Raw genomic sequence first — 25,454 nt, forward strand, 5'->3', positions numbered from 1 at the left:
GATATAGACACTCCCCACAATGAGTTGGTGAAAAATGTTATATGGGACCATATTTAGGTCCCAGACCTGTTCACTCTTCCCCTTGATGCAGAAGGCTATATGGGTATTTATAATTTGATGTGTGCAGTGTAATTTTCAGAGATAAAACTCTGCCTAACTGCAGGGTAATGCCTCTAAATCTGATGTATTGTCACCCCATGGCTCTTTATCACGTTGTAAGAAAGTTATGCAATTATCTATTGGTAAGAACTCATTGTTGGCCCTTACAGGATGGAAGGGGCCTATTAGAGTTAACAGCCCAATAGCTGGTCCCAGTCGGTATTATGTCAGCTGCTCACGGTCAGTTTCCTAGGACTTGGGGACCATGCTTTCATGGCTTTGCATAGCCATTATGTCTGCTAATGTGACAGCTAAACCCAGGTTTAACCATCACGGTAGTTCTTTGGTGATCAGTAATGAAGACAATACCAAATGGTCAAGAGACTCTTATCTTCTGGATTACATGTATTCCAGGTGGCCTTATCTAATATTGTATCTGATGGGGGACCATTTTATGCCAAGGACAATCTGAGTATGAACAGGACATACAAAATCACCATTGTGGCAGATGCCCACTAACAGCTAAGAGGCATACATTATTTGTCCCACTGTATACCAAATGATTGTGTGGGCTAGAGACAATCCACAGGCCACATGTCCTCTACCCCTGTCAGGCATCTGTCAGGACTTTTTTGCCTCTGATAGTTCAGTTCTTGCCTTTTTAATGCCTGACCAGTCAGGGAAGAACTTGCAAAGCTGCTCAGAAGTCTCTATTTTTTTTTCTAAAGGTTACTTCCTTCCATGGTATGTTTGAGTCTTCCATCCGGGGAAATTTTCTCTTGCCTCTATATTCCTGTGCTGCCTCACTGCTTCCAGCCCAAACATGTTGTCTAAAAGCCTTAATTATAGTTTCCCTAGGAATGTCTTTAGGACTAAAGTGGGGAAATGCTGGTTAATACTTACCATTCTCTCAGGTGTCTCCCTTCATTTATGGACATTATTACAAAGTAGTCATTGTTCAAATTCCCTTCCAGCCTGAACCTCTTGGTATTTGGGAGGAAAAAGGGAGGAACACAAAAGCCAAAAGGTACCAAGGTCCCTCCCTAGAAGGAGAGTTTCTTCCTTTTTCCTTTGACAGGGAAACCTGGGCATCCTGGGAAGTTTCCTAACCACTAAGAGGTCAACACAAGGCCTGGTGTCTAAAGCTGAGGCAGAGAAACTGCAACCACTGCTCTCAAACTCTGCATCTTCGTCTCCATGGCTGCATTCTAGAGTTGAGTCTTTGACTCTTGTCTCCATATTCCTTCACTCTGTGGATCTCTGAAAACAAGGAGTTGGCACAAACAACTCTGGCTCTACCAATAGAGCACTGACATTGTGGTTCCCACGCCCTGGTAAGATGCTTACCTAGTGAACCTGGGCATGTGGGCCTGGTGTCATGGCTACATTCTTAGCACGGGTTGCCTCTGTCACCTAAGGAACATGCTGTGTACAGAGGCTGACTCCTGAGCCAGAGATCCAAGTCCACAGGGCACTGCTGTGAAGCTTCTAGCTTGTTCTTTTCAATGTCTAGCTTCTTCAGGGTGCTTTGCCTACATCTGACAGATACTACCAAGAGCAAATGTTTGACCAGGAATCTTGGTGACATTTGTAATACCTTCTCATAAAAGATCTTCTTGGACCATGCCAAGAAATTTCACTTTCTGAGGATTTCTCATTTTCAGGACTTTACATCTGACTTCCTGTCTGGCAAGACAGGAGCATTAAAGTGGGACAACCAAGATTTTAAAAGGCTATCCTTAAAAAAAAAACCGAGGCAGGAGAAAGATGGCGCCAAAAGAATAGGGAGGCACCCCGACTCGCACCAACTGAATAGCGAGCTGGGAACTCCAACACCCAACACCCCATCAAGAACCCAGCAAAACCAACATCCAGAAGCAGTGGAGAAACACAGGAAAACAAAAAGGAGCAAAAAAGAAGAACCAAAAACCTACACGGAGCCGGAGATTCACCGGGGCACCCTCCCCCCACCAGCCTACCCTGGCCCAAACAGGGCCAGGCTGGGAAAGGGGAACCCGGCGATCGGCAGACAGGCTGCCAGGAGCGCAGAATTCATATAGCGGGAGACCCCACGGACACAAGGCAGGGTGCAGACCAAGACACACACCGGCAGCGACGAGAAGGTCGGGTCCACACCCGGTTCGGACAAGGGAACCCAGCGCGGCAGAAAGAGGGAATGGGGGAAGCCACCACGACACTTCGCCAACCCCTGAAGGGCCAACGGCTGCGCAGGACACACACACAAAGCAGCAAAAGTGAGTCCCCCATAATCCCTTCCCCCAATGGGACACCCAAGCCCGAAAAGAAGCTAGATCTCCCTCCCTCCCCCTCCCCACTCCCGAGGGAACAAAGAACCCCCAAATCAGGCGGGAAGCTCCCATCAGGCGCTGGGAAGCCAGTTTAGCAGGGGAAGGGTGGAGCAGCCCCAAGCCCACAAAGGTTCCTGAACTGGCAGAACCGGCCCCGTCCCCTTCCCAACAGGGGCCGGGGGACGGCCAGCAGGGCAAGCCCCACCCGAGGCGCCTGGACCTTGCGGACTCTTACAACTAAAATCACAGGTGCTAGTGGGCAATACCAGCCCAGCAGGGTCACCTGAACCTGATCACTTCCCCCCTCCTCGCAGCGGAGGCGAAGTCTGAGGGTGCCAAGCCACACCCGAACAGTCGATCCCAGTGGGCCCCACACATGCTGCCTCCCGCAACGGGCTCGCAGGAGGGCGCAAGCACAACCCAACAACCCAGGGCTCGCTCTGGGAGGCATATCCCGCTAAAGTGCCTGTTGTAGGGGACTCACAGTGCACAGGAGGGCGGGGCCCCTGGCGAAAGCGCCCGCTCTGGTAGGTGTGCCCTGCACTGGTGGGCGGGGCCACAGCCACAGCACCTGCTGCCATAGACACGCCTACACAGAAGGGAGAGAAGATTTACATAGACCTCCAGATGCGCAAATCACAAAGAAACATAACTCAGTTCATCAAAGGACAAGCCAACTCGCCAGCTCCAAAAAGCAGCACGACTGAAGAGGAGATGGAGACTAAAAAAGCAAATGAGGCCATGTTAATAGGAATGATCGAAAGCGTCAGAAATGAAATCAGAAAACAATTCCAGGAGTATAGAGCGGAAATCTGGAAAGACACCCAGGAAGCCAAGAAATGGAAGCAAAAATGGATACAATGCAAGCCTCGTTTAAAGAAATGGAAGCAAAAATGGATACAATGCAAGCCGCCTTTAAAGAAAATCTCCACATCTTGAGAATTGAAATGCATGAAAAAATAGATTTAAAATACAACTCTTTAAAGGAAGAAATTTCCACGATCAGAGCTGATATGACAACCATGAATAGCTCTCTGACATCCATAAACTCTGCAATTGAAACCATAACACAAAGAGTGGACCATATAGAATCCAGAATCTCTCGCCTAGACGATGAAGCAGCTGACAACAACCAGAAAATGACCACACTCCAAGAAAAGGTGAAGCTTCAGGGAAGATTAATCCAGGAACTAATGGACAAAGACAAGAGATATAATCTGCGCATAATTGGAATAGAAGAAGGAGCCGAATATCAGAACAGAGGGCTTAATCATGTTCTCAATAAAGTTATTGCAGAAAACTTCCCCAATCTCATAGGGGACCCCATCCAGGTAATCAAAGCCTATAGGACACCTGGCAGGCCAGACCCCAGGAAAACCACCCCAAGGCACATAATATTCAAGACTACAGACCTCAAGATTAAAGAGCAAATTCTGAATTCAGCCAAAGCAAAGAAGGAAACTTTTTTCAATGGGAAGAGGATTCGAATAACATCCGACTTATCCACACAAACTTACCAAGCTCGAAGTGAGTGGAAGAACACCATCCAAGTATTCCAGAATAACAACTTACAACCTCGGATCAAATATCCAGCGAAATTGGAGTTCACATTCGAAGGGAGAACCAGATCTTTCCACACCAAAGAGGAGCTAAAGGAGTATGTGAATAAAAAACCAGCCCTACAGCGAATATTAAGAGGGGAAGCCCACCCAACAGAGATCGTAAAAGACAGAGACAGAATCAGAAAGAAACTTCAATAGCCAAAGTCCAGCAGAAAGACCAGCTCACTAAAACAAGAAGAAAAAAAAAAACCAGGAAAAAACAGCCCAACAAGAAAATGGAAGGGGAAAAAACACCCTTATCCTTGATCTCTTTAAATATAAATGGCTTAAACTCCCCGATTAAGAGGAGCAGACTGGCAGAATGGATCCGCAAACAAAAAGTTGACATCTGCTGTCTACAAGAGACCCACCTTACAGCAAGGGACAAAAACAGGCTTCGAATGAAAGGATGGAGCAAGATCTACCAAGCAAATGCACCCACCAAAATGGCAGGTGTAGCCATTCTGATTTCAGACAAGCTAGACTTCTCTTTAAAGTCCACTCAAAAAGACAAAGAAGGACACTACATATTAATAGAAGGAAAAATCCAGAATCAAGGCATCACGGTGATAAATGTATACTCAGTGAACAAAAGAGGCCCGACATATGTCAAGCAAATTCTCACAGAATTACAGAGCAAGATAGACGCAAACACAATCCTAGTGGGTGACTTTAATACTCCTCTCTCTCCAAGAGACAGATCCAACACCCAGAGGATTAGTAAGGGAGCTGAGGACCTAAATAACACCATTTCCCAAATGGATCTAACAGACCTATATAGAACCTTTCACCCTACAGAGACCCAATACACCACCTTTTCAGCAGCCCATGGATCATATTCCAAAATAGACCACGTCATAGCCCACACAAAGAACCTCAGCAAATACAAAAGTATTGACATCATCCCATGTATTATATCTGATCACAGTGGATTAAAGGTAACCCTCAACAACAAAGGATACCACAGAGCCTATACACACTCTTGGAGGCTAAACCCCATGCTGCTATCCAACACTTGGGCCACAGATCAAATTAAAGATGAAATCAACGAATTCATAAGCCACAATAACAAAGAAAACACATCACAAAGAAACCTATGGGACACAGCTAAGGCAGTACTGAGGGGCAAGATCATTGCCCTCAGCACTCACATTAAAAAATGGAAGCAGAGCAGATGAACAACCTCACAATGAAACTAAAACAACTGGAGAAACAAGAAATGACAGAATCTAAAACGACTAGGAGGAGAGAGATCACAAAGATTAAAGAAGAGATAAATCTGATTGAAAATAGAAAGACCATTCAACAAATAAATAAGACTAAAAGCTGGTTCTTTGAGAAAATAAACAAAATTGACAGACCCCTTGCAAGACTTACAAAAAAAAGAAGAGAAGAGACTCATATACATAAAATCATGGACTCCACCGGAAAAAAATACAACAAGTACACACTATATTCAAACAATCATTAGGAGCTATTTCCAAAACCTCTACTCAGCAAAAAACAAAAATTTTACAGAAATGGATCAATTCTTAGAGAAGTACAAACTGCCCAAACTGAACCAAGAAGAAATAAATCAACTAAATAAACCAATAACTTACGGTGAGATACAGGAGGTAATCAAGAACCTCCCTACTAAGAAAAGCCCAGGCCCAGATGGAATCACCAACGAATTCTACAAAACCTTTAGTGAGGAGCTAATTCCAATACTCCTCAAACTCTTCCACAAAATAGAAACGGAGGGAGAAATCCCAAACTCATTCTACGAAGCTAATATCATACTCATTCCCAAACCAGGCAAAGATCCAACAAAAAAAGAGAACTACAGACCAATATCACTAATGAACACAGATGCAAAACTCCTCAATAAAATATTATCTAACAGGATCCAGAAACTGATCAAGAATATCATACATCATGACCAAGTAGGCTTCATCCCTCAGTCACAAGGATGGTTCAACATCCGTAAATCAATCAACATAATTCACCACATAAACAGAACTAAAATCAAGAATCACATTGTTATCTCAGTCGATGCCCAAAAAGCCTTTGACAAAATACAACATCCATACCTATTAAAAGCTTTGGAGAGAACAGGAATAGATGGAACATTCCTCAAAACAATAAAAGCCATATACAACAGACCAATTGCTAATATCATATTAAATGGAGAGAAACTTAAATCATTCCCCCTAAACTCAGGAACAAGACAAGGATGCCCACTCTCCCCACTTCTGTTCAACATAGTGCTGGAATCCCTAGCCACAGCAATAAGGCAAGAGGAGGACATCAAAGGGATCCACGTTGGCAAGGAAGAAATCAAGTTATCCCTATTCGCAGATGACATGATCGTATATCTGAAGGACCCAAAAAACTCAGTACCCAAACTCCTACACCTAATAAACCAATTTGGCTAAGTAGCAGGATACAAAATCAATCCACAAGTCAGCAGCTTTTCTGTACACCAGCAATATACAAACAGAAAAGGAAATTATGGAAACAATTCCATTTACAGTAGCCAGAAAAAGAATAAAGTACCTAGGGATCAACTTATCCAAGGACATGAGGGACCTATTTAATGAAAACTACAAAAATCTAATAAGGGAAATCAAAGAAGACACAAGGAGATGGAAAGACCTCCCATGCTCATGGGTAGGCAGAATCAATATAGTGAAAATGGCCATATTGCCCAAATTGTTATACAAATTCAATGCAATACCTATCAAAATCCCAGCCACATTCTTCACTGAAATACAGAAACCAATCCATAAATTCATATGGAACAGCAAAAAACCTAGAATAGCCAAAGCAATTCTAGGCAAAAAACATAGTGCAGGAGGTATCACCATACCACACTTCAAGCTCTACTACAAGACCATCATAACAAAAACAGCATGGTATTGGTATAAAAACAGATCGGAAGACCAGTGGATTAGAATTGAAGACCCAGAAATAAAACCGCACTCTTACAGCCAACTGATATTCGACAAAGGAGCTAAAGACATACAATGGAATAAACATAGCCTCTTCAACTACTGGTGCTGGGAGAACTGGGCAGCCATATGCAGAAAACTCCAAGTAGACCCAAGCCTATCACCATGCACCAAGATCAACTCAAAATGGATCAAGGACCTCAATATCAGACCTGAATCCTTGAATCTACTGAAGGACAGAGTAGGAAAGACACTAGAACTTATAAGCACAGGAAGGAACTTCCTGAATATAGTCCCAGGGGCACAACCAATAGGGGAAAGACTCAACAAATGGGACTATTATAAATTAAAAAGTTTCTGCACAGCTAAGGTCATAGCCACCAAAATAGAAAGACAGCCAACGATATGGGAAAGGATATTTACCAGCACAGCAACAGACAAAGGCCTGATATCTGTCATCTACAGAGAACTCAAAAAACTAAGCCCCTCCAAGCCCAATAAACCTATTAGGAAATGGGCAAAAGAGCTAAAGAGAGACTTCACAAGAGAAGATATAAAAATGGCAAACACATGAGGAAATGCTCAACATCCCTGCTAGTAAAGGAAATGCAAATAAAAACACCTCACCCCACCTCACCCCAGTTAGAATGGCCTATACTCTGAACTCAGGAAACAACAAATGCTGGAGGGGCTGTGGGGAAAGAGGAACCCTTCTCCATTGTTGGTGAGAGTGCAAATTAGTACAGCCACTTTGGAGAACAGTATGGAGGTTTCTCAAAAAGCTCAATATTGTCCTACCCTATGACCCAGCCATACCACTCCTAGGCATCTATCCTAAACAGCAGGGCCCAAGATATCAAAAGGACATTTGTACTTCCATGTTTATCGCGGCACAATTCACAATAGCCAAAATTTGGAAACAACCCAGATGCCCCTCCACAGACGAATGGATCCAAAAAATATGGTACTTATACACAATGGAATACTACATAGCGATTAGGAATGGTGAAATATTGTTATTCGCAGGGAAATGGTCAGAACTCGAACAAATAATGTTGAGTGAGACAAGCCTAGAACACAGAAAACAAAGGGGCATGATCTCCCTGATATATGACTGTTAACAAAGGGAGACGGAGAGACAGTAGAGACCAAGTCTGTGAACACTGTATATGTGCTTGATACATTGTATATTGCATATGGGTCTTCCTGACCTAGACAAGGGATGGAAAAACAGGTTGTAAGATATCACAAGAAATGTACACACTGCCCTACTATGTAACTGCACCCTCTTTGCACAACACCTTGTAAAAAAATTTATGTTCAATTAATAATAAAAAAATATTTTAAAAGAAACCCTCAATGATGGGTTTTTGTTCCCTTCTGGAGTGGATCTAGGGTACTGCCTTCTTGGGATGAGAGGAGGGTATAGAACTTGAGGGAAAAAGTTTAGCAGTGAGCTGATGGGGGGGTCAGAGTGTTAAGATTGCCATAAGTGGGTTTTACTGAGGTGCCCTGCGCAAGTGGATGCTCCTGAAATGCAGATGTTGCACCAAAAGCTCCAGCGGAGGACAGCGCTGAGCTTGCAGGGACAGTGGAGGCCCCTTTTACAGATATTTTGCCAGTAGTCTTTTTTTTAACATGTAAATCTTTATTAATGTGAGTTTTTTTAAAACAACCATCCATAGCAATGTGAGAGATGAGGTTGGGGGATGAGGAGAGGACAGAAGAAGGAATTCTTCTCTACTAGTAGTAAAGTTCCAGGTTCATTCCTTCGTGGATTTCATAATCCCCCAGAGACACCCGGTCCTTGAAAACCGTGTACCATTTTTAAGGATAATCTTGTTCCAACAGGTGCCAGTTTGGGCAGCGATCAGCTTCTTAAGGTCCCTGACGGTGTCATCGGGGTTGCACTTAACACGGATTATCTTCCCCAGGCAGTCATTTCAAACAACATTGATCATCCAGGCAGGAGCTGGAATCTCCTCAAACCATCTCCCAAGGAGACAACCTCTTCACTGAAAATGCTTAAGCTCTCAAACTAAAGAAAATACTGGGAAACAGGAAGCAGAAATTGCCTGATGGAAGCTTCCTCCCCCTTTGTGTCTAAGTAGTCTTCATTAAAGGCACAGGTGTCCTCACAGACCATAAATCTTCTGGTTTCTGTGACCTTGCACATCCTATCCACTCTACTGTGCACACCTCTGTTCAGAGGTCTTTCTTCCTGAGATGTTCAGTGTTAAGCAGTTAAAAGTGCCTATGAGCAAACACTACTGTATTTCCAGAGTGACAATAAGACATCAAGGCACAACTTAAGGTGGAAAGGGGTTTTATTTACAAAGGGATTTTATTTAAAACCTAAAAGACAGAACCAGAGCATCCCTATATCTGCAAATGCTAGCCTGGGACTACTTTGTCCTGGGCTAGTTACCCAGAACCCAGACCTGAGACATGACCTGAACTCTGAACCTCCACTCCTTAATCTCCAACCACCTCAGCCTTCAAACTTTCAGACCTCCAGAGAAGCAATCTTCCTTCCTGTAGGCCTCACCTCTCCTCAGGCCATAAGCCTCAAGCCTTCCCACAGGCCTTAGGCTTCTCTGTGGGCCTCAGGATCTGGACTCCCACTCAGGCCTCAGGTCTGGACTCTCCCTTGGGCTCCAGACTCTCCCGCTGGCCTCAAGCTCTGGCCCAAACCTGCCCTGCTCCTCTGGCCGGCCAGGTGGCTGCTTGGTTCAGCTTCACTCACCTCCTCTCTCCAACTCCAGCTCTTCTTCCCCCCGTCCCCCACACTTGTGGCCCAGGCAGGCAGTATATGATGTACTGAAAGGAGTAGAATGGTCTGGTGCCTTCAAACAAGAAGTCTTAGAATCCAGTCCTAGAATGGTCCTTGGAGGTCCTGCTGTTACTTGCTATTTTCTTAGAACACAAGTGCTTGTGGAACATACAAACTCCTTAGACACAGTATGAAGTGCTTCTTCTGGCTTAAAGACAATGAAGAACCCCAAAGACCCATAATAGCCTAGGAAGCCTTTGAGGGAGAACGATCTTGAGAATTGCATGTATAGCAGTAGAGATGAGACCAGGAAACCACATAGGCCAGATGGAAGAAGATATAATGACTTTAGACAGACAGAATGTTTCTCATGGCCCTTCACTGTTAAAAAATAAAAGACTGCATTGATGACCCACTTTGTTAGGGATACTGTCTCCTTGTATGGATAGAGGCATGGCTATGCATGACTTGGGGGTTCTAGTCCAAGGAAAAGGCTATGTCCTTAAGATTGTAAGCATGTGTCTCAAGCCATCTTATTCCTGGGCCATAGAAAAGGCAACCACCAGAGCAATTCTTCCTTGTGTGTGCTAGATTTATATGGAAACCTACAGTAATGCTGAGTTAGCTTGCAAATAGTGATTACTAGAATGAGTAAATTCATAGGTTTGGGGTTATTGGGATTTCTGGTTGCTACTGCAGTAAATGTCAATATGTAACCTAATTTCTGAGAGGAACAATTGCAACAGGCATGAGCATTAGAGCCATGCCTTAGCCTTCAAAATGCAGTTTCCTCATACCTGCTTGTTGAGACTAGAAGCTGGCTTGAGGAACAAGAGTAATTTCTAGAGCTTGACAAGTAAAGCTGCCTCCCTTACTGAGAATTACACCATTGCTTGGCACTTGGGAAAAGCTGCTGGAGAAGGCTTCAAGTAGGATGCTGTCTCTGTATGTTTGACTTTGACCTTCTTGTTTTTAGTAGCAAGCATCCCCTTGTCAGAGGGATAAACTCACTGCTTGTTATGTCTAATTAACAGGTTAATCTGCTTGGTGTCCTAGATAATTACTTGCTATTTATAATTAATGGTGCATATATTAAGATGCCTCCAAGTGTCCTGTGTGCTGAACATTAACCCCTGCCAATTGAAATAGATAACAATGTAATGGCTTATTGTTACAAATAAGACAGCTGAACAATGCAGGTCCAGTCAGGAGAGTGGGGTCAGGCTAATTTGTTCAGCAGAATGAACTTACTGTGGGTGATAGGCTACCAAGCTTTTAAAAGGTAGAGGTCAACCAGGAAATACTGAAGAAACCCATAGAAACAGTAAAAAGCTCTTCAGTGTAGCAGCAACCCAATTAGCTTCTTCAGAAGAGGTATCCCAGAAGTGGGCATGGGGAGATGATGGTCCCTTCAGAATGTACCTGGAGGATGCTGGGGAGGGAATGTCAGAGGTACCAAGGCCACTGTAGCAGACTCTGCTGAGGTGGGGAGAAGATGTGGTTCTGAATTCCTATTGGCCTCCAGTTCTCCATGTGTCCCACCAGCCAAATATAGCCTAGAAGCTGGAATGACAGCCTAGGAAATGGAGGTCACTCCTAAGTTCCTCTGCCTTACACTTTGTAGCATGTAGCAGATTTTTATCTAGACTGTGTGCAAGGTACCACAGGACTAGGACAACACCTGAACCCTTAGAGAAGACTCCTACTAAAATTTATGTATTATGCAGAGGGAAGCATGCCCTCACCTTCTCTCCTCCTGCTTCACTTATGAAAATGGATTGCCCATGAACTCTTACAGTTTTTATCACAAGATGGTGTGACACTGTGGGTTGACATGGGTGTGGAACACCAGGAACCTGGTAGTCATGAAGAGCTATTGAAAAGAGGATCCTATAATAAGCAGCCACACAATGCATTTCTGAATTCTCACTGTTTTACAGTAGGAAGATGCTGAACTCACTGGGATTTAGCTACCTATGGGGAAGCTGAGTAATTCAGCTTTGGGAGGCAGCACCAAGAGCCCTTACAACTACAGAAATGAGCATTGCTAAATGTTCTAGTGACAATGGCATATGTCTTTTTTGTACATTCCCTAATTTTGGAGTTCATTTCAATAAGTATTTTGTATGGTCAGCCACACATAGGCACTGTGGCCTTTCTGTTTCCGTAAGAGCATCCTCCTTCACTGTGTGAATTCCTAGAGACCTAGGTAAATATGTCCCCACATATTTTAGGTCTAGCTCCTCCATATGAGAGAACATGCACCATCGGTCTGAGTTTAGTTTACTTAACATTGCTATGGGGTCCAGGGGAGGTACTCTATGTGGGACTCAACCCCACATCCCTCCAGAGTCCACCACACAGAGACAGTCTCAAATAAAGATGGATTTATTGGGAAAGTAAAAAGTGAGCTGACTGGAGAGACACAGCTCAGAGCTGAAACTGCCACCACAAGGCCACTCAAGTAGGGGCTTAAAAAGGAAAAACACACACACACACACACACATAGTCATGCCTGGCCACATGCAGGTGGCTAGTGGGGTTACAATACACAGAGAAAACTGCATAGTCATGCCAGGCCACACACAGGTGGCTAGTGAGCTTACAACCTGCCACATAGTGTCTGTTTGAACTAACCTATCATTGTGGTACAAATTGCAATGTGTATCTGGTGTCTGGCAAACAAGTTTTTGCAGGGTCCACTCACAAAGGGAGCAGATGTTAGACTTGTTAAGCCATAGCTATTGGCCTTACTCATGGAAGAGGCAGATTAAGCTGCTCCTTCCTGGAAGGGCAAAGGTGGCTGGGCTGCTGTACTGTTGCTAGCCCCTAACATTCCCTCCTCCTTTTATGTCCCTGAATCAAATCTTTGATTCATGGTCTTCTTTTTTTTTTTTTGCCAGTCCTGGGGCTTGGACTCAGGGCCTGAGCACTGTCCCTGGCTTCTTTTTGCTCAAGGCTAGCACTCTGCCACTTGAGCCACAGTGCCACTTCTGCCCATTTTTGGTATATGTGGTGCTGGGGAATCAAACCCAGGGCCTCATGTATATGAGGCAGGCACTCTTGCCACTAGGCCATATCCCCAGCCCCCCATGGTCTTCTTGATGAAGGAGCTAGTATTTGGCCCTCAAGACCCTTAGTTTTATGGATCCAATTCTCTCCTTCTGGCTTTGTTATATTTTTACCAAATGCTAAGCTTTTAACTTTTTTTTCCACAGTTGAGTAATCACATCTTTATTACAAAACAATACAAAATAAACACATGAGTGTGACTTTCTGTTGAACCATTGCAAACCAGAAACATGAAAACATCAATTTTATCTTCCCTGAAGAATTTGCACTGCACTTTAAATGTTTTATTCGCTGGCATCTGGATACCAGGTGTCTGTGCCAGGACTGGCCCAGCTGCTTTTCTACCAGCTGAGGTGCTGGATTAGCATGGTGATTTCCATGCTGGGTTAACCACCTTCTGGCACCAGTGCCTTTCCCCTTTCCCATTGTATTAATGTTGCACTTGCAAACTTCTCAGAAGAGGCTTGAGGACCTTGGTAAAACCAGTGACTAAGATCCCTAGAAGCTATCTTTATAATTCATTTAAGAACCTTCAGGTTTGCTCTCTGTAAATTTTACAAAGTAACTCTTGCTGGCTATGAAGAAAAGGTGCACTGGGTGTACAATCTTTTCTTTTTTGTGTGTGCCAGTCCTGAACTCAGGGCCTGGGCGCTGTCTCTGAGTTTCTTTTTGCTCAAGGCTAGCGTTCTACCATTTAAGCCACAGTGTCACTTTTGGCTTTGTCTGAGTAGTTTATTGGACTTAAAAGAGTCTCATAGCCTTTACTTCCTGGGCTCTTTTTGAACTGCAATCCTCAGATCTCAATCTCTTAAGTAGCTACTATTACAGGCATGAGCCACCAGTGCCTGACTTGTTTCTGCTTTTTTGAGACAGCATTTGAGACAGCAGCTCCCTATGTAGCCCAGGCTGGACTTAAACTTCCAATCCTCCTACCACAGCTCTGTACAACTGGGATTACAAGTATGGGTCACTGCACTCAGCTCTTAGAATACACGTGGTGGGGTGTCGAGGCTTCTTTCCATATCACTATCTCCAATCCCATCCTGTTTCTGACTGTGGAAAGGAATGAAGTAACTTTGTGACTTCTGAAAGCTTTAGTAAAGTCAGGCAGCAAGGACAGCTTAGACTATTTGTATCTATGATGAACAGGAGGCTGCAGGAGCACGCTGGACTTTATGTACCCTGGTCTACCTTCTCTGGCTAATTACTGCTGGCCCAGGAAAGAGGCCATGGGGTCATCTGGCCTCTGACGCTTCATCCTGTAGGCCTCCATTTCCTCCTCCGTGGACTCCTGAGTTTCATATATGCTGTTGTATGGCTTCTTTCTCTTGTCAATCTGCATGATCTTCTTGACATGGAGGAGATGGGCCTCCTTGATGTTCAGTGCCGTTTTCAACTTCTTATCTTTCTTCTCTTTGTCATCACTGTTGGAACTGCTCTTCCGGTACTACTTCTTCTTTTTCTTCCTTTAGTTTTTCTTGGTGAATCTCCACAAGTGTCTGTGGTTTCTTCACCTACTCTTCTCCAGTCTCATCGCTTATCACACAATCCTTGGAGTTAGCAGTCTCCTTCCCAGACTCTTGGGTGCAGTAGGAATACGTGAAGAAACAGTGACAGAATTTGTATCCCCATCGGCCTTCTTTCCAGTAAGATCCCCAGATGTGCATGTGGTTGTGGATCTTCATGTCCTCTTCATACTTGGAGCAGGCTATGGCCCGCTCCTGCCTCGTGATGATGGCCCTGTGCCCTGAGTACTCCGTGTAGTCCTCCATCTGGGCTAAGAGCAGCTCGGCTGGAGGGGCATCCAGGTGCTCCTGGCCACCATACTTTTCCAGGATGCTTTCTTTCTGCTGTTCTTTGATGTCTTCTGTTTTGACTTTGAAGGACTTGTACAACAGCTCGAGTTTTCTGGGATTGGCCTGCAGATGCACCTCGGAGCCCTTGTCATAGGCCTCCCAGGCAAACAACTGTGTCTGAGCCATTGAAATGATATCTCTTGTGTTACTGAAGAAATTATCTCCTGTGTAACTCATTTTGTCTGGATTCTTCCCTCCATTGGCTTAAGTATTTTCTCTCATCGCTCTAGTTTTTGGATCATAGTAGGCAGAATTTGGATCTACATTTCTCAAGTATTTTGCAATATCTTCTTGAATCCTTAGATTCTGGACTGTAATTCGCCTTTTAGAGTCAAAATTCTGCACCAATATGTCGATATTATCTGCATATTTATCCTCATCCTCATCCTCGCTGTTATGATCTTTTTCTGTCTGAGAATTTGGTTCCTCTTCTTCCCACTGATGTTTTGGAGAATTAGCTTGTTCCAATAATTTTCCTGAGGCTAACTCTTCTTGTAGTTTTTGGGCTTTCAGCATTCGTTTTGCCAGGCCAACTCTTCCACAATTTTCATGTGTTCCTCTGGATTGTAGCCGTTCAAGTGGTCTCTCTTCCTCTCATAGTGAAATGTGAGCTGAGGTTGGACGTGCTTGTCTGGAACTGTGTTAGTTCTGGTGAACTTGGCGCTGACTCGCCCAGGACATTCTTTTCTTTCTTTTTTTTTTAATTTAAATTATTTATTAATTGAACACAAATTTTTTGACAAGGAGTTGTGTAAAAAGGGCACAGTTACATAGTAGGGCAGTGTGTACATTTCTTGTAATATCTTACACCCTGTTTTTCTTTCCCTTCCCTAGGTCAGGTAGACATATATACAATACACAATGTATCAAGAACATATACAGTATCCACGTGGCCAAGCCCAAGAAAATTCGCCTAGGGCTTTAAATGTAATGTCGATATCAGGCAATATGTCGACAGTAGTCTTATATGAACGTATATACATAGCTTTTGGGCTATTGTATTCCACTGAGAGGTCAATTTTTTTTTTTTTTTGCCAGTCCTGGGCCTTGGACTCAGGGCCTGAGCACTGTCCCTGGCTTCCTTTGGCTCAGGGCTAGCACTCTGCCACTTGAGCCACAGTGCCACTTCTGGCCGTTTTCTGTATATGTGGTGCTGGGGAATCGAACCCAGGGCCTCATGTATATGAGGCAGGCTCTCTTGCCACTACGCCATATCCCCAGCCCGAGAGGTCAATTTTTTACCTTTATATGTAGAGTAGTTGTTTGGTTTTAGTTACATACTGTTGGGTCGCTGCCCCAATCCTGTGGGAAATACCATTTGACAAGCAGTTTTTGGTTTCACAGACCTGGTCTCTACTGTCTCTCCATCACCCTTTCTTAACAGTCATATATCAGGGAGATCATGCCCCTTTGTTTTCTGTGTTCTAGGCTTGTCTTGCTCAACATTATTTGTTCAAGTTCTGACCATTTCCCTGTGAATAACAATATTTCACCTTTCCTAATCGCTATGTAGTATTCCATTGTGTATAGGTACCATATTTTTTGGATCCATTCATCTGTGGAAGGGCATCTGGCTTGTTTCCATATTTTGGCTATTGTGAATTGTGCCACGATAAACATGGAAGTACAAATGTCTTTTGATATCTTGGGCCCTGCTGTTCAGGATAGATGCCTAGGAGTGGTATGGCTGGGTCATAGGGTAGGTCTATATTGAGCTTTTTGAGAAAACTTCATTCTGTTTTCCAAAGTGGTTGTACTAATTTGCACTCCCACCAACAATGGAGAAGGGTTCCTCTTTCCTTGCACCCCCTCCAGCATTTGTTGTTGCCTGAGTTCAGAGTATAGGACATTCTAACTGGAGTGAGGTGGTATCTCAGGGTTGTTTTTATTTGCATTTCCTTTACTACCAGGGATGTTGAACATTTCTTCGTATATTTCTTTGCCATTTTTATTTCTTCTCTTGTAAAGTCTCTCTTTAGCTCCTTTGCCAATTTCCTAATTGGTTTATTGGGCTTGGAGGGGCTTAGTTTTTTGAGTTCTCTGTAGATGACAGGTATTAGGCCTTTGTCTGTTGCTGTGCTGGTAAAGATCCTTTCCCATATGATTGGCTGTCTTTCTATTTTGGTGGCTATGTCCTTAGCTGTGCAGAAACTTTTTAATTTGTGTTAGTCCCATTTGTAGAGTCTCTCCCCTATTTGTTGTGCGCCTGGGACTCTATTCAGGAAGTTCCTTCCTGTGCCTATAAGTTCTAGTGTCTTTCCTACTCTGTCCTTCAGTAGTTTCAAGGATTCAGGTCGGATATTGAGGTCCTTAATCCATTTTGAGTTGATCTTGGTGCATGGTGATAGGCTTGTCGCCCGGGACTTTCAAAACAGTCTTTCTCCTTGTGCATCATGCCCCCATAATTCTTGCAGGCACCTTTGCAGTACTTGGCGGTTATGGAATTCTCTTTTACACCGCTCTTGTGCCATTCTCCAGATGAACTAAACTGCTTCTGTTTCTCTGGTTGTGGCCTCTGATGCTTTAAGATGGGTCTTTTGATGGATCACTGTACCAACGTACTGACAAAATATACTGAGGGATGTATGGATTGATATCTTTTCCTTCTTCAGGAGCATTATCCAGTATTTGCTATTCTTTCAGCTCTTTCTTCTTTCTCTAGTCCTCTCAGGTCATCTTTAGAGTGGATTTCTCCAGTTTCCTGTGCCACTAAGTCCCTAAGTTTGGCCAGTGATACCTGTGAGGCCCACCCCCAGTGGGGCTCCATGCAGGTGCTCCCACCTGTTTAAATCTCTCCAATTATCTAGGTTACTCGCACACCTAGACACAGTTAACTCCCTCCTTCTGAGGTTGCACCCTAATCCATCTGGACACACCCTAATACACCTAGACACACCTCCCACCCCTCCCACCCCAGGCATCACCTGGGAGTGACTCTCTAGCCTGCCACATATGCTTTAGATTTAGCAGCAGGCCAGTAGTTCCATGGAATAAAGTTCTCTCTCCACATGGAATTGTCCATAATCAGTTGTCTACTTGAAAATGTCTTACAATAACCAATTTTTTAAAATAGAGCTAGTCAACTCCAGTCAACTCCAGATGAGTGGGAAGGTTATCACAGAAAGAATGTCCCCCCAAAAATCTTAGTTTCAGCAGATCCAAAGTAGCCTTCCAGCATAGTCCTAACCCTGGCATTTACCAAACTGACTGTAGCTGGAATATGTTGGTTAACTGGCTTTCCAAGGCAGATTCAGAGTGAGGTGAAAGTAGCCCATCTCTCTGGCTACTGCAATAACCATGAGTGTCCAAATCAGTATACTAATCCTAGGGCAACCGGCACAAACATGGGGCTATCGTGGAAAAGCTGGTATAAGTGGTCCTGAGAATGTGAGGGTGGGTGATGGCTGGACTTGGAACAGAGCAGATGGAAGCATTGTAAAGGTGCTAGAGAAAAGTTCAGTGACAAAGAAACCAGTGACATTCAGATGGAGAACTCTAGTTTATACCAGTGGACACAGAGCTCCCACTTGAAATTCTGGGCCTCAAGATCATTGAGGCTACAGAGTTTTAATGGGGCTGTGCAAGAAGTTACAAGAGCTGTGCTAAGAATGCATAGGGAAGTTGCACCATTGGGGGGCGGGGCAAGACTTTTGCAAAGTGGAGGGAAGAAGGAAAGAAGTTTCTAGTGAGAACACTATTTTTTTTGGCTTGAACAATTTTAGTTATAATTCAACCTTGCTATTTTACTACCAAAATATACTTTAAAAGCATCCAATTCTATGATTCTAAGCTGTTTTATATAAAACATTTTACAAGAAACATTCTTTAATGAAGATAAAAACATCAAGGAAATATTACAAAGAAAAGCAACAAGGACAAAAATGAGTTTTGGTACTTCAGGAGACATAATTAAATTTTACTATAAGTTTACACAAATATACAGTAATATTTAAATGAAAACATGTTTTATACAAAAGTATCCTAACACAGTAGAGACTCACAATGCTTTGGCAAACATCAATTTGATGCTTTAGAATTATTTTAATGTGTTAACAAATTTTCAATCAGGCAAGGTTAGATATGTCTTTATATAGAATTCCTTTAACTCTCTGTCCTTTTAAAGCCCCAGTTTCAATAGTGATGGTGGCTGAAAAGGTCTTCTCATTGATGGATTCCAGGTTGGCTTCATTACGTTGGTAGCCCCCATTTAAAACTAGAATTCTTTTTCCTGGTGCCAGAATTACTGTCTCTAAATGAGTCTGGTCAAGTTTCAGGTTATCTCCAGAATCAGTCATTTTTACAACAGCTGTAGACTTGTCAATTACTTCCTTGACAATACCCTTTTTCTTATGATATTTATCCAACCAACATTTTTGGTTATAATCTTTACAATAATTTCGGGCTACAGCCAGTGGTCAGTACGTCTGGGACGTTCTTTTCTTTTCCTTTTCAATCTCCATAATTTCATCCAGTGCAGATTTCTTTTTCTTTTTAGCCTGAGCTGAGCTCGCGGAGGAGTCTTTTCGCTTAACACAGCTATACTCCCCAGGGCTTTCAGGGCACTCGGGCCCCAAGAAACTTGATTTGGAAGATGTTCCTGCTGAACCACATGCTCCCTTATTCAGATTAAATGTAACTTTCTCTTCATCCTTTTCTCTGCTTAATTCCGTGAAAACAGGGTCCTCCTGCTTTTCCCCTTCCAGACCTCGTCTCACTTGCTCTTCGATCAACTTGGCCATTTTTTCCTCATCGTCGAGGTCTGCCTTCTTCCTCTGGAGCTCCAGCTGCCGCCAAATAGTCTCTGGGTCCCTGTCTATGTACTGGATGTACCAGCCCTTGGGCGTCTCGTCCACTTTGCACAAGCCTGCCCTGCCCAGCCACTTGGATTTGATTCTGTTGGCGATGGCCTTGGGAGTAAGAAAATCCGATTTCCCCATTGCGAACACCACTGTGTCCGCTACAGGTACCCACCACCTTCTGGAGTGTCAAGTTCTGCCGATTGGAAGCCAGAAGCCGGAAGTGGAACTGGCAGGGCAGGAGTGGGCCGGACAAATCTGACAGCCTTTCCCTGGACCCACTTTTTTCCAGCTGATTTCTAACCCTCATGAGACTTTCCCTGTCAGGGAGAGTGCAGGGAGACTCGACACATGCTCACTAAGCAGGTCCTTCTGCTCGACCTTCAGCAAGGTAGTAACTACCCTCCTCCCTGGCACCAGGGTCACTGCTCTATCTGCTGTGGCTTTGCACTCCCACTGGTATGGAAATTTGCGAGAGGATTGCAAGGGGTGGCAGAGCTCAGGCAGATGGGGCAGGGGAGATGGCCCCAAATAGCAGGGCCAAGCTAGGCCCCAAGTCCTGCCCAGGCTGTGGCCATGGGTAGTGGCAGGGATGCAGGTAGTGAAAAGTTTTTTGCAGAAGCAGAAACAGCTGGGTGTCTGCAACTTTGTTGTCTGTGACATGCTGACCTTGTCTGGGGTCATTTTCCTGTGTACTCCTGCACTTACTATTAGTTGGTAGGGAGGCTAGCCGTGTCTTCATGTTGAGGTGCCAGACTTTGAAGTCAGGCCCCACCACGTGAACCCCATTTTAGAATCGAACCCTGAGCCAATCAGATTTGTACCTGTGTTCTAATTTTGCTTGCACAGCTGATTGTTGTAACCTTGTTCTTTGCCTTTATAAGCCCTGTGTAATCACAGCTCGGGGCTTCCTCCTAACCTCCGCTGTGTCGGTGGGTAGGACAAGGCCCGAGTTGGCAGCTCGTTAAATAAAGCCTTGCCTTGCCTTGCTTTTGCATTTCGGAGTGTCTGAATCTCGGTAGTCTTCTAGGGGGTGGTCTTGCGACTTGGCACAACATTTGGGGTTTCGTCCGGGATAGCCCCAGAGACCCCGAGATCCCAGACTCCGAAGGTTTTTTGTAACAGTTTCCAGCAGGCCCACAGAGAAGCACAGGTGATTCCTACAAGTTTGTCAAGATCTAATACTGACCCTTAATAAGTTCCAGGTAAGAGAGCATGCTTAAAAACTATTTCTGTGTGGACCACCTTGTTGCTTATAATTGGAGTAAAGTGGCCCCTTATAAGACTCATTGATCTGAATCTGAGGTTCGAAGCCAGCCTGGGCAAAGAAAGGTCCCTGTGAGAGACTTGTCTCTAATCAGCCAGCAGAGTGCTGGGAACGGAGTGGTGTGGAGCTCAAAAGTGGTACGGTGCTAGTCTTGAGCTGGAGAGCTGAGGGACAGCACTCAGGTCCTGAGTCCAAGTCAAAAGTCACTCCTCCTGGGTCAAAAGTCATGGAGCATCCAGAGGCAGTAAGCCACTGCTTGGATGGCAGAGATGGTGTCAGATCCTAGAGTCACTACTGTTGGCCTTTCAAAAGTTAAAGCCGGGAAGTCCTAGAAGAATAGTTCATAAGTATGCCTTTCCAATGCCCATGTCTGTCTACTGGGCAGAAATTTGCCAGTCATCTGTGATAGTGGCTAGTAAGGGTAAGTTTGTCAAATGAGAGGATAGATTAAAATCTCACCCCCCGCATTTACTCAAAGCCCTGACTGGCAGTGAGAATTTTAAGCTCATACATCTGTTTAGTAAAGAAAGCTTGTAGACCTGAGATTGTGTCCTTATTGAGATCTGTGAAAGGCCTGTCTGCTTGCCAATGCCCCCAATCAACAGATTACTAAAGGAGCTCGCCTCTGTGGGAATAGGCCAGGTGTGTATTGGGAAGTAGATTTCACAGAAATTACAAATATTTGCTAGTTTTTATAGACACCTTTTCAGGATGGGTTGAAGCCTATCCAACAAAGCATGAGACTGTGAATGTAGTGGCTAAGAAGATCCTGGAAGAAATCCTACCCAGGTATGGCTTCCCATCCACCATTGGGTCAGACAATGGACAGGCTTTCGTCTCAAAAGTAAGTCAGGGAATAGCTGCAGCACTGGGGACAGATTGGAAATTGCATTGTGCTTATAGACCCCAGAGTGCAGGACAGGTAGAGAAAATGAATTGGACTCTAAAAGATATGATTCTGCTTCTGTCCCTACCCCCCCCCCTTTATTCAGACCAAGGGACTGAAATCCTAAGAACCACGGTGGAAGGAACCCTAGACGGCATCGCCACTTGGGTTCATTGCTTCCAAGCAAGGCCAGCTGACCCCTTTGCCCTGGATGACAACTACCGTGGTGGAACATGGGAGGTCTCCAAGCACCCAACTCAGCCGCTTCACCTTCGCCTCAAGAAAAGAAAGTTAGACTGAATATTGTTATAATTTTCTTTTTGCCTTCTTTCCTTACTACCCTGGCTAGTGTTAATGTTATTTTGGCAGCTCACTCGAAAGTGAGGTGAATCCTGCAGTCCCTTGGTAAAGTAGACTAAGGTTATAGGTTTCTGGCTAGGTAAGGTCAATGCCCCTGAGTCAGCCTGAAGAAATTACAGAAGATGGATGATCTTCACCCATCAGCCCCCCTTTAAAACCGAGGGACCAGAGTTATTTTCAGATACTACTTTTGGCCCTACTGGCCCATGCCTTACCTCTATATCATCCCCTAGACATGCAAGCCATTGAAATGGACAGAATGGAGCCATGATTAGATCCCAAGGTACCAAAAAGAAAAAGGGGGAAATGAGGTGCCAGACTTTGAAGTCAGGCCCGACCACGTGAACCCCATTTTAGAATCGAACCCTGAGCCAATCAGATTTGTACCTGTGTTCTAATTTTGCTTGCACAGCTGATTGTTGTAACCTTGTTCTTTGCCTTTATAAGCCCTGTGTAATCACAGCTCGGGGCTTCCTCCTAACCTCCGCTGTGTCAGTGGGTAGGACGAGGCCCGAGTTTGCAGCTCGTTAAATAAAGCCTTGCCTTGCCTTGCTTTTGCATTTCGGAGTGTCTGAATCTCGGTAGTCTTCTAGGGGGTGGTCTTGGGACTTGGCACAACAATGTGTGCTTCTTTACATGAACTTCTCAATTTGTGGACCTAAGTTTAGTGTGGGGTGAGGTTGATCTTATCCAAACCTGTTCTATTCCGAGAGGGAGAATAATCCATCAAGGTACAATTTAAGGTGGGAAGGGGTTTTATTTACAAAGGGATTTTATTTACAATCTAAAACCCAGAGCCCTAGCCATCTTCCACCTGCTAATGCTTGCCTGTGACTACCTTGTCCTGGTTACCCAGAACCCAGACCTGAGACCTGTCTTGACCTGGACTCTGAACCTTAATTTCTTTTTTTTTTAAATATATATCTTTTATTATCAAACTGAATTACAAAGAGGTTACAGTTTCATACATTAGGCATTGGATACATTTCTTGTACTGTTTTTTACCTCGTCCCTCATTCCCCCCTCCTCTTTCCCCTTCCCCCTCCCCATGAGTTGTTCAGTTGTTAATTTCATTTACACCAAACAGTTTTTTAAGTATTGCTTTTGTAGTTCTTTGTCTTTTTTTACCCTGTGTCTCTCGATTTTGGTATTCCCTTCCAATTTCCTAGTTCTAATACCAGTATACCCGGTTTCAAATATACTCAGGTAAGATACAGAGATAGTGTACCTCCACCTTAATTTCTAACCACCTGAGCCTTCTGGCCTCCAAATCTCCAAACATCCAGAGGAGCAAGCTTCCTTCCTGTAGGCTTTGACTCTCCTCAAACTTTAAGCCTCAAGCCCCCACACAGGCTTTAGGCTTCTCTGCCGGCCTCAGGCCTGGGACTCCTCCTCAGGCCTAAGGCTCCAGATTCTCCCTCAGGCCTCATGCCTAAGACTCCTCCTCAGGCCTAAGGCTCCTCTTCAGGCCTAAGACTTCAGACCCCGCCTCAGGCCTCACGCCTAGAACCTCAAACTCTCAGTCCTAAAGCCCTGCTAGTTCTCCTCTCTGTTCCGCAGGCAGGCCTTGGATTGGCTCACCGCTCTTTTCCTCAGGCAGGTCTGGTTCTTCTCTGCGTGGCTTTGCTCCCCTCCTCTCTCCTCTCTCATCCTCCTGCTCCCCTTCCCTCGCCTCCCCTGCCCCTGGCAGTTGGGGGTGGAGGTTCCAGTTCCCCAACTTGGGGCAAGATCTACTCTTTTTCCTCTTTCTTCCACAGTGGGGTGTGGCAATGACACCAACCTAGGGAGGGGCTTCTGCCCCTCAGGTTATTACAAACCTACTTCAGATTCTCATCACCCTGTTACTAAATGACTTTGGTCCATATGGTGGTTAATTTAAAAAACTATTGAACCCAGTTCTGTGTTCCTCCCTCTTCAATGTGACACTAAGGAATGTCAGTACAGCACTGTGGCCAAATCCTGTCCTAGTTTGAGCTGTTCTGTCAGTCCACCAGGTGAGTTGACTTTGAAATGAGCATGTTCACTGAGGATGAGCAAAATAACCTGCCATCTGTGTCCAAGAGACAGAGTTCCCTTCAATGCTTACTGGATAAAGCAGGTCTTGCCCCATTAATGGATATGGGCAATCGGGAATGACCAAAAAAGAGTGTGTTACTGTTCACTGGCCTATGTCCACCATCTGTGCAGTAGTCCATGGATAGGAGTTAACCTTTCCTGTTTGCTCTGTGGATTTGTGTCTTTTCCCTAGAAATGCTTCCCTCAGATCCTGCAAAACGGAGTAGGTAGCACCAGCATCTAATTCAATGTCTTTTCCCACACCCTGTTTTACCATGGGCTCTGAGGGAGGTTTAGAAACCTGGCCTCACCAATCCTTATAAGTTCAGAATGAGCTTTTTAGGTCTTGTCTGTGAACATTCCTTTAGCTGTGGGAATTCTTGCTCCCAATAGCCTAGATCCCTACAGTAGGCATATTGATCTTTCTCCAAAGGAATTCTGGGGGGCTGGGGATATGGCCTAGTGGCAAGAGCGCTTGCCTCATATACATGAAGCCCTCGGTTAGATGCCCCAGCACCACATATACAGAAAATGGCCAGAAGTGGCGCTGCGGCTCAAGTGGCAGAGTGCTAGCCTTGAGCAAAAAGAAGCCAGGGACAGTGCTCAGGCCCTGAGTTCAAGGCCCAGGACTGGCAAAAAAACAAAACCAAACACACAAAAACAAAACAAAAAAAACACAAAGGAATTCTGGGAGGAGCCAGTCTATCCCCAGTATTGGAGCTGTAGTCTTGCCTTTCCCTCTAGTAACCTTCCTGTCCCCTCTCTCTCTCCTTTGCCTCAATAACTGCTAGGACAGTCTTCATAAACCCCTTTCCTGGGTCTTTTCTGCCTGTCTTCATTCTTCCTTTCTCTTTTCAATCTCCACTTCCTCGTGAATTACAAAACCTTTCTCTCCTATTTCCAACAATTCTGACATTACTTTTCCCTCAAAAGCCTTCAATTTCTGTAGCTTCCTTCTAATGTCTGGTGCCGACTGGTTAACAAAAGCCATATTTCCAAGCTTTTGATTCTCGGCTAATTCTGGGTCTAGAGGGATATGGACCTGGTAGGCCTCCATGAGGCATTCTGAGAATGCTGAGGGGGACTCATCTGGTCTATGAAGAACTTCTCCTACCTTGGTTATACTGGTTGGCTTGCAGGTGGCTTTCCCAATGCCTACTAAGAGCCTGGTGGTAACTGGAGATCACCTCCTTACCATAGTCCTCAAAGTAGTCCAGTTTGGGTCAAGTCAAAGGGACCACCTAGGCTTGGCATTCAATATCTGAGAAGAAGGGCAACCATCAGTGTCACCTGGCCTCCTTGTTTGACCTGCTCCTCAGAGCTAAACGGTCTGCAGGAGCTGCTGGCAATCATCCCAAGTAAGTTGGATCACAAGCTGAGGCTGTTCAAAGAAAGCAGGAATATGATGCTTCCGATTGTAAAGGCCAGAGGTAGAAAAGGGGACAGA

At 44.6% G+C, this 25,454-nt stretch overlaps 3 pseudogenes; all 3 read right to left on the reverse strand.

Moving 5' to 3' along the window:
- Positions 1–8,579: 8,579 nt before the first annotated feature.
- Positions 8,580–8,903, reverse strand: LOC125364451 (annotated as a pseudogene).
- Positions 8,904–13,969: 5,066 nt separating this feature from the next.
- On the reverse strand, positions 13,970–17,319 carry LOC125364450 (annotated as a pseudogene).
- Positions 17,320–18,645: 1,326 nt separating this feature from the next.
- Positions 18,646–19,580, reverse strand: LOC125364505 (annotated as a pseudogene).
- Between the last annotated feature and the right edge of the window lie 5,874 nt (positions 19,581–25,454).

Source organism: Perognathus longimembris, chromosome 16 (assembly GCF_023159225.1).
Source record: "Perognathus longimembris pacificus isolate PPM17 chromosome 16, ASM2315922v1, whole genome shotgun sequence".
NCBI lineage: Eukaryota > Metazoa > Chordata > Mammalia > Rodentia > Heteromyidae > Perognathus > Perognathus longimembris.